Genomic DNA, 13,667 nt, shown 5'->3' on the forward strand with positions numbered 1-13,667 from the left:
TCCGCAACTTGGGAGAGGAAACAAGGCTGAATGATGCAAGCCTCTACCCAAGGTCTTGATTTCTGCTTCACTGAACAGCATAGATCGATACATGTGAAAAATATGTGTTGATGTCAAACATGCATGAAATCATCTGATTACCAGTCAATAATTGAGACTGTTAACAGATGCGAAGAAGGCCACCGACAATGGTGATGGTCTACAAGATGCACACTATAAACTAGCGAGTGTGAAAGATTTCTTTGTCATCGAACACCCGTAGACTCGCTTAATTAGGAGCCAATAATGAGAACCCCTAATAAAACACAAGGTAACCTGCCACTAATGTCTACAAGTACCAAGGCACTGAATGTGTTTCTAGGTTATCTTCCTAGATAGAGTATTGAACTCGATAGGAAGAAACCTGTCGAAAGGTAGGCAATGATGTGTCCTACATCAATCGACGTGAAATGGGACAAGAATGAGTTTTTTTTTTTAGGAATATTTTGAGAATTTGGGTCTAAACAATGGAGGGCATGATGAAAGGATATGTTTGATCAGTTGATGGAGGAAACAAATGGGTAACTCTTGAACAATAAAAGGCATGACAATGGTTTTAACCAAATAGCACTAGACTCATGAACACTACAAAGTGTTAGGATATAGAGATGCAATTACATCAGGGTATATAGGCTAAAACTCATAGAATGGTAGGGTTCATATTGAGAGGCCATCAAAAGGAAGGTTTATTTGAGGGAGTGCCATGTTCAAGGGAACGACTTCTACCAAACCATGGTTTCTAATACGGATTACAATTGTATTATCTGCTTTCCCATTCTGATTAATTTAATGAGTCCAAATGGGTAAACTCATCGATCTTTTCATGTTTAAAGAGTCTGAAAAGGATCGTAAGAAAGAACGACTCTTTGCCCTATCTGATTAGTTTAATGAGTCCAGACAGGAAAACTCATTGATTTTTTCATGTTTTAAGAGTATGAAAAGTATCGTAAAAAGAACGACTCTATATCTTGTCTGTGTAATTTAAAGAGTCCAGACTAGACAACTCAGTGGTATTTTCATATTTAGAGAGTCTAAAAAGATCGTAAAGAGAGACTCCATGGTGGTCCCTTTGTCATAGTTGTTAACCGGGTGCGACAAAAGGTTAATAGTATACCCAGATCGGTTACTTTTCCGTAACTTAATCTATTGAACCCGAATAAAGAGAAACCTATTTTCAATAGATGTTGACCTCATTTTGTTACAAGTATGAGGCAACGGACTAAACTCATTTTTCTTCGTGAATTTTTAATGAGTCGTGCGATGACAAACTCAATACCTTCATCAAAATTTTTAATGAGTGAAATGAAGAAAACTCAAGGTATCTTTTTCAATTTAATGAGCGAGAAAAAGAGGGAAAAGAATGGCTCATCCCTTATTCATAGTTTTGTGAGCTCGAAGGAGGGGAAAAACTCGGGGATTTTTCAATTTAAGAGTGAGAAATGAACCCAAAAAATAAAGTGCTCTTGTTGCTGTCGTATATTTTTAACGAGCCCGGTAACAAAAACTCGGGATTTTTTGGTTTAACAAGCGAGAAAAGTACCTAAAAGAATGCTCGGGTCATCTTCATCAAGTTTAACGAGCAGAAAGACTAAGCTCGGGATTTTTTCAGTTTAAAGAGCAAGAAAAAAGTGCCTAAAAAGAATGCTCCTTTGGTCTTTTTCAGTTTATGAGCTGGAAAAAGATCAAAAAAGAGTTGCTCAGAGCATTGTTGTATGAATTTAACTAGCGCAATGATGAAAAATTGGAGATGTTTCTATTTTTGAAAGAGCAATAAAATATCACAAAAAGTGCTTTAACTATCGTTGCATAGATTTAACAAGGTCAATTATAAAAACTAGGAGATGTTTATATTTTTTAAAGAGCAATAAAATATCTCAAAAAGTGCTCTATCTATTCTTCATTGTAGTATCTTAATGAGCCCAAAGAAGGAGACTCGAGATTTTTTGGATTAACAATCAAGAAAAATACCATAAAAAGAATGCTCAATCTTCTTCATGGTAGTTTAATGAGCCTAAAGAAGGAGACTCAAGGATTTTTCGGATTAACGAGAAAGAAAAATACCATAAAAATAATGTTCGGTCTTTCTTGATCTCATGCTTGACATTAGAAGGGTATATGCCATGCATTTCCTTATAAGACCAAGGAAAAACATCACAAAAATCCTTAACAGGGCAGGTGAAGCTCACAATTTCCTCAGGATTGCGATTGGCTCCAATTTGTATGTTTTCCATGATGCCTGTCATGACAGAAATATCGAGCAATGTTTTTGAAATATTTCCCTTGCTTCCTTCCAAATCCACAGGTTAGATAGTTGTATATGGTGAGGGAACGATTTCATGTGCATCAGGTGACAGGATTTGAAGAGGCATCATGTCCAAATTAGATATCGAAACATGATGGTGTGAGTCCTCCCAAGGTCACTCTTTTAAACTCGTGATCTCTCTAATAGCTTCATCCTTAGGTAGGAATTGATTGAGTGGATCGAAAGAAGGATTAGTTATGGGAGGGGTTGTGGTACCGTTGTTCGAAACCAAAGTGACTGGAGATGTGGATGAAATTTGAATGGCTTCCTAGGCCAATTCAGCTGGTGACAATGGCATTTTTTCTCCATATGTGTCAATGCTTGAAGGAGCAGATAAGATCCATGGATCGGTCTGTTCATGAGGAAAAGATGAAAGCATGTTGACTGACTGTGAAACCCTGGGTGCCTGAAGAGGAAGACATCCCATGAGGGAAGAAGCCTTCAGTAGACTGGTACCTAAACTAACATAAGAGTTAGTTCCACCTCCTACTAGGGGTACAGAGCCACTTGGTAATGGTGAATAATTAGGGGTGCAGAAAGACAACTGATCTACTGTAACTACCTTTCCATCCAATGGGAATTGGATGATGTGAAAGATAGTAGATACGACGGTCATCATGGCATATGTCCAACTACGACCCAACAAGAGATTATAGTCGAGTTTTCTATCTACGACTTCTATGTCTACCGTTACAGTTTTCCTAGCGAAAGTGATGGGAAAACTGGCTAGGTATCCTTTTGGTATAAAGGTGTGGTTGTCGAAAGCTTTCAAGGAGTTCGACAGCGGGGATAGGGTTGGGGAACCCAGGGTGAGCCAACATTAAGCCGCCATGACATAGGTAGAAGCACCTTCGTCGATGACAGTTCTATGTGTTGGGTGTGGAGCTTGATTATCTTCTGTATTCAAAGGTTTCAGCCAGATGTATACCCCAGGAAGATTGTACACCCCTCCACGCGGGGGGGACTTGTCCCCCCCGCGAGGGTCTAGAGGCCATTAGTCCCTTGGTAGGGGTTTGGGGGAAACGCCCCCGAAGCTAAAAATAGATGTAAAATTACCTTGTAAAAGTCTAGTAATTTCTAGTCAATCTGGGCCATTCATTAGGCGGATGATCTGACGGTAGAAGTTATGTTTAATTTAGGGTTTTTTGCCCTAGAAGGCAACCCCTCACTATATATGAGGGAATTGTATTGCATCTATATAGATCTGTATTCTGAGTGAGGAAGAGAGAGGAGATTGAGAGAAAAGAGGGTGTTATAGCGGATCTGCTGTAGGTTGTATCTCTTCAGTTTGTTGGATAATATAATAAAATAAGGACTAGTTGTTTCTCCGTGGATGTATCCCAAACTGGGTGAACCATGTATATCTGTGTCTCTCTTGTTTTATGTGTTTTCTGTGTTTATATTTCTGCAATATTTTATGTGTTCCATTCCTCCGTAATGTATAATCTCTAACAACTGATATCAAAGCCGAAGGTCTATTTGGCTGATAAACTCACACGAGAGAAGGGTTCCTGGTTTGAGTGGGAGCAATGGCGGAAGATAATAGGTTTAGGGTCAAAAAATTTAACGGCCAAAATAACCAACTATGGAAGATGCAGATGGAAGATTATCTGTATCAGAGAGATCTGTACCTACCATTGAGTGGAAAGACAAAGAAGTCGATGAGTATGACAGACACAGAATGGGATATTCTCGACAGAAAGGCACTTGGAACAATATGGCTATGCCTAGCGGCATCGGTAGTGTTTAATATTTCAAAGGAAATGAAAACACAGGGTTTAATGTCGGCACTAGCCAAACTATATGAAAAACCCTCGGCCTCAAATAATGTATTTCTTATGAAGCATTTATTTAATATGAAGATGTCAGAAGGTGGATCTGTTGCAGACCATTTAAATGATTTTAATACAGTTACAAGTCAGTTAATTTCTGTAGGGGTAAATTTTGGTGATGAAGTTAGGGCTCTGTTATTTCTGTGCCCATTGCCAGAAAGTTGGAATGGTTTAGTTATGGCCATTAGTAAATCTATCTCTGGATCTAGTACTTTAAAGTTTGATGATGTTATCGGTGCAATCGTTAGCGAGGAAATGCGATGGAAAAGCTCCGGTGAGACATCAGGTAATGCTTTGAGTGGAGAGTCTAGGGGAAGAAAAATGGAAAGAGGAAAGAGCTCAGGATATCACAGTAAATCAAGGAAAGGCAAATCCAAGTCTAGATCGGGGATATTGTGCTAGAAATGCGGAAAGAAAGGACACCTAAAGAAAGACTATAGAACTCAAAAGGGTAAAGAAGGAGATGCACAGCAAGAAAACAATCATTAAGCAAATGTGATAGGTGAGGTGTTATAAGATGCTCTGGTTCTTTCTTTCGAAAATATTACTGATTCCTGGGTGGTAGATTCAAGGGCCTTATTCCATGCCACACCTGATAAGAAATATTTTCATGACTATGTTAAAGGAGATTTTGGACAAGTCCATTTGGGTGATGATAAACCCTATAAAATTGTTGGAATGGGTAAGGTTCTTGTAAAACAGCAGAATGGAAACCAATGGTTACTAAAGGAAGTAAGGCATGTTCCAGATCTGAAGAAAAATCTGATTTCAATAGGGCAGTTAGGCGGTGAAGATTGTGTGACAACTTTCATAGATAAAGCTTGGAAGGTCACCAAAGGAGCCCTGGTAATAGCAAAAGGCGAAAAGGATGCTACATTGTATTTAAGCAATGGTATTTCTAACTCTGTTAATGCTTTAACTTCCAAAGGGACAGATACATCATTATGGCATCATAGGCTTGGACACATGAGTGAAAAGGGGATGAAGATTCTTCACTCAAGGAATTTGTTACCGGGTTTGAAGAATGTTGGTTTGGACTTCTGTGAGAATTGCATTTATGGAAAACATAAGAGATTCAGATTTCTTAGAGTTGGGAAAGAAAAGAAGATTGAAAAATTAGAGCTTGTGCATACAGATGTATGGGGACTTGCTCAGGTATCATCTCTTGGTGGCTCTCGTTCTTATGTTACTTTTATTGATGATGCAACTAGAAAAATTTGGATTTATTATATTAAGAATAAATCTGATGTATTTGACACTTTCAGGAAATGGAAAGCTTTGGTTGAGATTGAGACAGGAAAGAAATTGAAGTGTCTCAGATCAGACAATGGAGGTGAATATTGCAGCAAAGAGTTTGATAGGTACTGTTCAGAGCATGGAATTCGCAGAGAGAAGATGGTTCCATGAACACCACAAGAAAATGGTGTGTAAAAAAGGATGAACATAACAATCATGGAGCGTGCAAGGTGCATGAGATTGCATGCAGGATTGCCTTTAAAATTTTGGGCAGATGCTGTAGATACTACTATTTATCTAATAAACAGAGGGCCTTCAAGTTCCTTGGATGGTGGTGTTCTAGAGGAAGCATGGATAGTGTTATCACTCAGGTTGTCCCTGAAGGTTAAGAAAGGGATACGGCCGTGGTAACCACAAACCAACTTTGGACTGCAGGTTCTAGCCAACCTGCAATCAGAGAGGGCTCTCTCTTTTAGATTTAGCTTTGTTTGAAAGGATTTTAGGCTAGGTATTGGGTCCAGAGGGTTTTTTGTTTTGTTTTGGTGGGAAAATTGACACTTTCAGGTAGGGAGGCAGAGTATAGTCTGAATGTTTTAAACCATTGGGCGTGGAGTCGAGGAGGGGAACTGCTGGTGCATTTCCTTAATAAAAGTGAGGGAAAATGGAGCAAGATAGCTGAGTTTGAAGCAATTTTCAGGCTTATAGGATGAAATGAATGCTAAAGAAAGAGAGGCAGTTAAGAATCTCTCCAACAGATTAGCAGAGAAAGTAACAAGGCGCTACCCAGGGGCAGTTAAGAATCCCTAGATAATTGGCCAACACAGGTGAATTGGGGTAAACATGAGCCGGAAGGAATTCAATATTCATAACCAATTCATTCAGAGGAAAACATCAAGAAACAGCAGAAATTGAGCATAGAGAGTATTTAAACTAATTCTAGGCTATTCTTTTTTCCTGCTATTTAGATAATGGCAAACACATAAACAGAGATAAGAGGCACTTATTGCTTCAGGCCACAGCACAAGAATTCCATCTTCAATCTCCAAAGCATTTATCAACAATAGACAGTTCGCTCTCCAAGCTTTCAGCAATCTTTGATTACAGAAAAATTCAGGTATACACAGCGAGTCTCCAGTGAAGAATTCTCAATTTTCCAACCCTTAAAACTATACAGAGGGTGGTATATATAGGGAAAAACTTTCTATCTACTGCTTTTATTACATCTTGACCTAATCAGGTCATAAAAAATAATTTATTGACCTACTCCTATCTGAAATAAATGCATGAACATTCTCAGGCTGCGCTGGGGGCGGCCGTAAAAAGAAAATGAATAAATGATGTAGTCCTGGGTGCCTTGGTACAATGTCTTCTGAAATAAATATGCATGGGTTTCTGTTGCCTTGCTGTCCTGGTGCTTTGAATGCCTTAATGGTGATTTGAAGGCAAGGACAGGCTGATGCTTATTGATTTGAGTTTCTGGGGGCTTCATCAATGTTCAGGTGCTTCGAGCCCCTAAACAAATCTTTGCTGATACTCTTTGGCGTCTTTTCTTCCACTGATACTCTTTGACAAAATCTGGATCGTTGATCTGATGTGCTGCGGGTCTAATCACTAGTAAATGGCCGCTGTTCGGCTTCTGTGTCATCTAGAATTGTCTTCTGCTCCTTTTGGTATGCTCTGTGAAGAAAACGAATCATTTTTGTGCCTTTTCGAGCTTCCTGGGGCCGTATGATGAGAAGATTCCCTAAAGATTCCCTGAAGATTCTCCATTATGGCCCAAAGGCGCAAATCGCTCATCAAAAACTGCCTCAGAATTGGATTCCGGGGCTCCGAAGTGCGACTTTCGCGCCTGTGCGCCCAAAAAGTGTTGATGACATCAGCATGACGTCAGCATGATGTGACATTGTACGGCGGTTGATGTCAGCATGACGTCAGTAGGGCGACGTGGCGGGATGACGTCAGCATGACATCATCTCGTACGGACGATGACGTGGTAGGTACGGTGGCAGGGACACGTGGCAGTGACGTGGCAGGAGGCCACGCAGGCAGATGACTGGACATGTGAATGGGCAGGGGGGTGACGTGGGCGGTGACGTCATAGGGCGGTAAGCGGTTTTGTGGCGCACCACTTATGGGCAAAGGCGGTCTCGAGGGAGGGGGCTCCGCCACACCCCAGAGCCGACGCGTGGCGGGAGTACGACGGCAAAACCGCTGAACTCCCGGACGCTAAAGCCCAGGCGCGTTGAATATAAAAAAGCCCGCCCACCGTAGATCTGGGGCGGGGCAGATCTAACGGTTGGAGGTAACTACGATATGGCAGAGGGATAAGGGGCGGGTATATGCGCGGTATATTCCCTTTTTAATTATTTTGCGCGCTGGGTTCAAACTTAGGAAAAAGGGGATTTTATGGGTTTTACAGGCGTGGGTTTAGTATTTATGCATTAAAACTTTGGGTTAGGGCGTGGAAAGTGGGTTTTGAGGATTTATGAGCAGGGTTTAGTCAATTTATGCACAGAATTTAGGAAAAAGGTGCAGAAAAATGGGTTTTTGCAGGGTTTAGTGCGCCTGGGTGAATTTTTACAGGGAGAATATTATAAGAAGGGTAAAACATGAGTTTTGAAGGTTTTTTGGGCTAGGGAAGAGGTTACTAGCTGACCAGATGTCAAACTAGCTCCCTAATGACTCGGATGGGCTAAAATCAGTCCCAGATGGACTGAGATTTCCCTGACTTAGTGAATAATATGGCTATATTGCCAGGGAGGGGATATTTACATAAGGGGATTTATATACACGCTTTTAGTAGGGGAAGGGGAAAACTGATAGGGAGTTATGTAATAAAGTCAGTAGTTAATATGGAGATGAAAGAGGGCGCTAAGGTATGAGACCTTAGGCCATTTTGGGGAAAAGAAGACTCACAAACACTGAGTGAGCAATCCTTGAGTGAAGCAGATCTTCACCAAGGCACATGTCATGGAAATGATGAAACTGAGAGGCTCAAGCAGATCTTGACCTCTTTGGGGATGTTAGTAAGTGACTTGGGGGATGAGAAGAAAGGGGAGGTTAGTGAATCTCCAGCTTGAGTCTCCACCTTATGAAAGCCGCCTGCTAAGTGTGACCTGAAAAGATAAGACATTGTGAGATACAAAAATTGATCATCAATCATCATTCTGCCACCGAACAGCTACCTACCCAGCCTACTGTCCTAACATTTTTTCTTCTTTTTGTTTTGGGTGCACTTAGACTTGCAGACCCATATTTGCCATTTTTTTTTTTTCTATCTAAATCTACACTTATTTCTGCCAGGGCCCAGATTAAACAATTGGGTCCCTTTGATTCTCTACCTATCTACAAATCTGCCAAGATTAGACTGTTTGGACAGATGTCATTCTCTATATTCTACAACAGGAAATTGAAACCTAGGGAGACCAAGATTAGACTGTTTGGACCTCCCTTTAAGAAATTCCTCAAAATTGGAACAACTCATCAAAATGGAATGCAGTAGTGGCATTTGGATCAGCACACTTCATGGCTTCTTCTTTGGTCTCTTCTGGAAATATGGAACACTGCAGCTTGCAAAGTATGACATATTTGGCATGTAAAAATGTCAATCATGAAAGATGATACCCTGTTGGAACAGGAGGCTAACAGTGGCTCCACTTGGGGATGGCTTTTCCTTGTGAAAAGTCAAGAACAGCAGGTCAGACTACCTTGATCTTCTGTTTGTTGCTGTTAACTGTGAATTTCTTCTTTGTTCTGGCTGTTTTAGATATGAAACTTTGAATTATGAACCACTCCTCCTCAACAGAGCTTTCTGTGAGCTGTACAGCAGCACCTGCTTTCTTCTGCGTGCTTGATCTTTATGTACAATGCCTGAGCAACTATGCTGATATAAACTGAAAGTTCTTGCTCTGTTTTGATGCTTTTGAGATTGAAGAATTTGCATCGGCTGCGTCCTTTCCAAATTTACTGCTATTCCTTAACAATCGGCCTGTTTACAAAAATTTAAACTGAGTGCTGATATATACAAATAATATTGTACAAAGATATTTACAGAACTTGCATTGTTTCAACAACAAGGATCGTGATAATGTTTCAACATCCTGCCATTCACAGGGCCTTCTTCAAAGGTGTTGTCCTCCATAAATCTGAGAAAATAAGTGTTGTTTCCTTGAACAGCAGAAATTACAAATGGACCTTTCCATAGAAAGTCAAACTTGGCATGTTTTCCCTTGTCTTCTCTTCGTGAATCCCACTTTAAAACTTTGTCACCGATACTGAAATCTTCAGCTTTAGCCCTCTTATCAAACATCTTTTTGAGCTTTTCTTGTAAGATTTGAGCTCTATCATAAACTTGTTCTTTGGTTTGCTGAAGGTGAATTGTCTGATTAATCCTTCTTTGAATGTCATTTGATTCAGCCTGAATCTCTTGTAATAGCTTGATAGTAGGAATGCCCAGGGATGAAGGAAATCTAGCCTCCATGCCATATACCATCTCATAAGGGCTCATTCCAATTGATCTTTTCCTCGAAAGTCTGTCTGCCCATAGGGCGTTCACCAGCTTTTTGTGCCAGTTTTTCTTGTTTTCTTCTAGCATTTTCTTTATGATGTTGATGAGGCTCTTGTTAGATGATTCGGCCAATCCATTACCTTGAGGGTAACACGCTGTGGAGTGGCCCAGGGTGATATGAAAATTATGGCAAAAACTGATCATCTTTTTGGACTTAAAGGCAGCGGCATTGTCAGTGATGATTTTCTCAGGGCAACCAAATCTGGAAAGGATGTTGCATTCAAGGAATTGGATAATGATGGTATCATTGGCTTGTCTACAGGGAATGGCTTCAACCCACTTAGTGAAATAGTCGGTGGCTGTTAGGATCCATTTGTGCTGGCCTGAGGAAGAGGGATGGATTTCTCCAATGAAGTCAAGACCCCATTGTTGAAAAGTTTTTTCGGTGGAGATGGGTTTAAGGGGCAGGGGCAACAATTTTCTCTTGCCTTCAAAAATTTGGCACTTGTGACATGTCGTGGAAAACTTTTTTACATCTGCAAAAAGAGTGGGCCAGTAGAAACCAGCCCTCAGGATTTTGTCTGCTGTGGACTTCCAGTAGAGATGTCCTCCACAATCACCTGCATGGAATTCTTTCATGACATTGTTAGTTTCATTCAAGGTTAAACAGTTAAGCAATATGCCTTCATGATTCTTCCAAAATAATGCACCATCTAAAACACAAAATTTCAAAGCCTTCATTTTCAGAAATCTTTTCTTTGTTCTGGACAATCCTGGGGGAGCACACAGGTTTAACAGTACATAGCAAATATCAGTGTACCAGGGGCATTGCAGAAATATTTCACTGATCTGTGGAGTCGCCAGCTCCGGTTCATTGTCCAGCTGGTTAATGTCTAAGGTCTGAAAGTTTGTTTTGGACATCAGTTTGGCTAAACCTTGTCCCTTTATCAGCTTGGTTGGTTTTATTTCAATGTCATATTCGAGGATACTTGCAATCCACTTACCTCTTTTTCCTTCTAATCCGTCTTGAGTCAATATATCTTTAACAGCAGCATGTGGGACATAGGCAGTCACGTGTGAATATAAAATGTACACTCTGAAATCCTTGATGGCCTTAACAAGTGCGTAGGCCTGTTTTTCCATTATCAGGTACTTCAATGGGGCGTCTCTTAAGGCTCGGCTGAAAAAAGCAATTGGCTTTTCAGCTCCCTGTTCATCCTTCTGCAGCAGGACAGCAGCTATTGTATGCTCGGATGCAAACGAAAATATGATGAAATCTTTATCGAACTGTGGACTAGTTAGGACAGGGGTTTGAGTTAAGGCAGATTTGATACTCTCAAATGCTTGCTTAGCTTCCAGGGACCATCTTACCTTGGCATCTTTCTTTAACATGTTGCTTAACAGTCTTATTAATTCAGCCAGATTTGGAATGAATCTTCTCAAAAAGTTGATTTTTCCAAGGAATGCTTGTAGCTCTTTTATGTTTCTGGGGTATGGAATTTGGAGGATGGCCTGTATTCTCTCAGGGTCAATTCTGATCCCATCTTTTGATATAATGTGGCCAAGCAATTTTCCTTCTTCAAGGCCAAATAAGGACTTCTTAGGATTCAAGGAAATTCCATATTTTCTGCATGTCATGAAAATTTGCCTGAGGTGCTTGAGATGTTCTTCATCAGATTTGGAAAATGGGGTTAAATCATCAAGGTACACAACCAGGAAGTCATGTATTTCTTTGGCGAAAGCAATATCCATTGCTCGTTGAAAAGTAGCACTAGCGTTTTTAAGTCCAAATGGCATTTTTACATACTTAAATGTTCCCCAGGGTGTGGTAAAAGCTGTTTTGTCTTGGTCATTTGGGTGAACAAGTATTTGGTTGAAACCTGAAAATCCATCTAGTAAAGAGATTCTAGATGATCCCACTACTCTCTGCAATATGTGGTCCATTTTGGGCAAAGGATAGTGGTCTTTTAAGGAGACTTGGTTTAAGTTTCTGAGGTCTACACAAAGTCTGATTTCACCTGTCTTTTTTCTTGTAGGCACTAGGTTAGACACCCACTCAGAGAATCTGATAGGGGCTATAATGCCTGCTTCCCACATCCTTTTTACTTCTTTTTCAATCGGGGGAAGCAGCACAGGGTTGATTCTTCTCAATTTCTGTTTGAAGGGCTTATGATTGGGCTTCAATGGGATTGTGTGTTGAATCACTGATGTATCATAGGATTTCAAATCCTCATAGCTCCAAGCAAATACATCTTGAAATTCTTTGAATAAGTCAATGTACTTGGGCTTTTGATCAGGTGGAAAATTTTTGGACAGCTTGATCATTCTGGGATTCTCTGCTGTGCCTATGTTATGCTTTTCAATTTTAGTATTTATGGGTTGCAATTTTGGCTTTCTGGGAACATCAGTGGCGTCAAACATGTCTTCAAGCGGGGTCAGGCCAGCAGGTAAAAAGTTGTCTTTCAGGTCAATGATTTCTTCTTCTTTTTTGGCAATTTCTTCTTCTGGCATTTGTTTCAGCTGTTCAATGTTTTCATTGTCAAAAATGGTTGGCTTCAGAATCTGTTTGGTTGTTGTAGCGGTTAGAACTTGCTGACTTTCATTTCTCTGCTGTTCAGAATCTGTCATGGCATCCATGTCAATGTGAATATTTGAAAATTCATGCTCGAGGGTAAGGAAACTATTAATCTGGGCATCATTCTCGAATACTTGCCAATCTCTGACATTATTTGGGACGGTGGGCCTATGTTTTATTTCGGATGTGAAGTGATGATTCGGGTCAAAAGGGAGCTTGCATGTACTCGCGAAGGTGGCTAGGCTGTGTGCATGAATGTTGTGATTTCTGGAAATCTTGTCAAGCTTGAATTCAGTGAATGCCTGGAGTATGTTAGTAGCAGCAGTTCTGTAGTCTCTCATTCTGTTGTCATTGGTAACAAAATTACCTTTCATCTCTTGTATAACTAGATCAGAGTCACCTAAGATAGACACTTTTACAGCACCTAGAGTTTTCAGCAGTTTAAGGCCTAACAACAGAGCCTCATACTCTGCCATGTTATTTGTGCATTTGAAATTCAGTCTATAGGCATGTCCTTCTGCATGATTATCATGTGTATTGTGAATCCAGACACCTGTCCCTGCTCCTAACTTGTTGACAGAACCATCAAACTCTAAGAACCATGTGATTTCTTGCTTGTTGACAATGCTAAGAGTGTCATCTGAATCAGGGTTGGGCAGATTTAAAATTTCTGTTTGGGGAGGTTCTCGTAACATGTTGGTTGCATTTACTGTTTTGACAATTTCTCTATTGTGGGCAACCGTTTCTTCATTGATGTGCACTTGTTGTTCTAGAGCCAAAGGCTCCTTATTAGTGGGCAGATTTGAATCATCATTGAATAAAATGAAAGAATCCATGTCGGAATGAATTGAATAAATGGGAAAATTTTCAGGCTTGCTTTCACTACTTACTACATATTTCATCAGCGTTTCTCTGTACAGTCTCTTTGGTTGCCCAAAGACTGAAATGGTAGCGTAGGAAAGGTCTAATTGAAGGGATCCTTGGAGCTTTTCTCCCCATGATCTTGAGAGGAGCATGCCGTACTTTGGTGGGATGTCAGCCACCACTACATCCATGAGGATGGTTTTGTTAGGATATTGGACTAAGGAAACACACAAGTCTTTTATGAGGCCTAGGCATTTCACTTGACTTGAGTCAAATGAGTATAAATCTTTGTAAGGTCTTGTAACATCAAGA

This window comes from Pinus tabuliformis, chromosome 1_1 (assembly GCF_031772625.1).
Source record: "Pinus tabuliformis cultivar Carrire ecotype Pingquan chromosome 1_1, CPIR1, whole genome shotgun sequence".
Classification (NCBI taxonomy): domain Eukaryota; kingdom Viridiplantae; phylum Streptophyta; class Pinopsida; order Pinales; family Pinaceae; genus Pinus; species Pinus tabuliformis.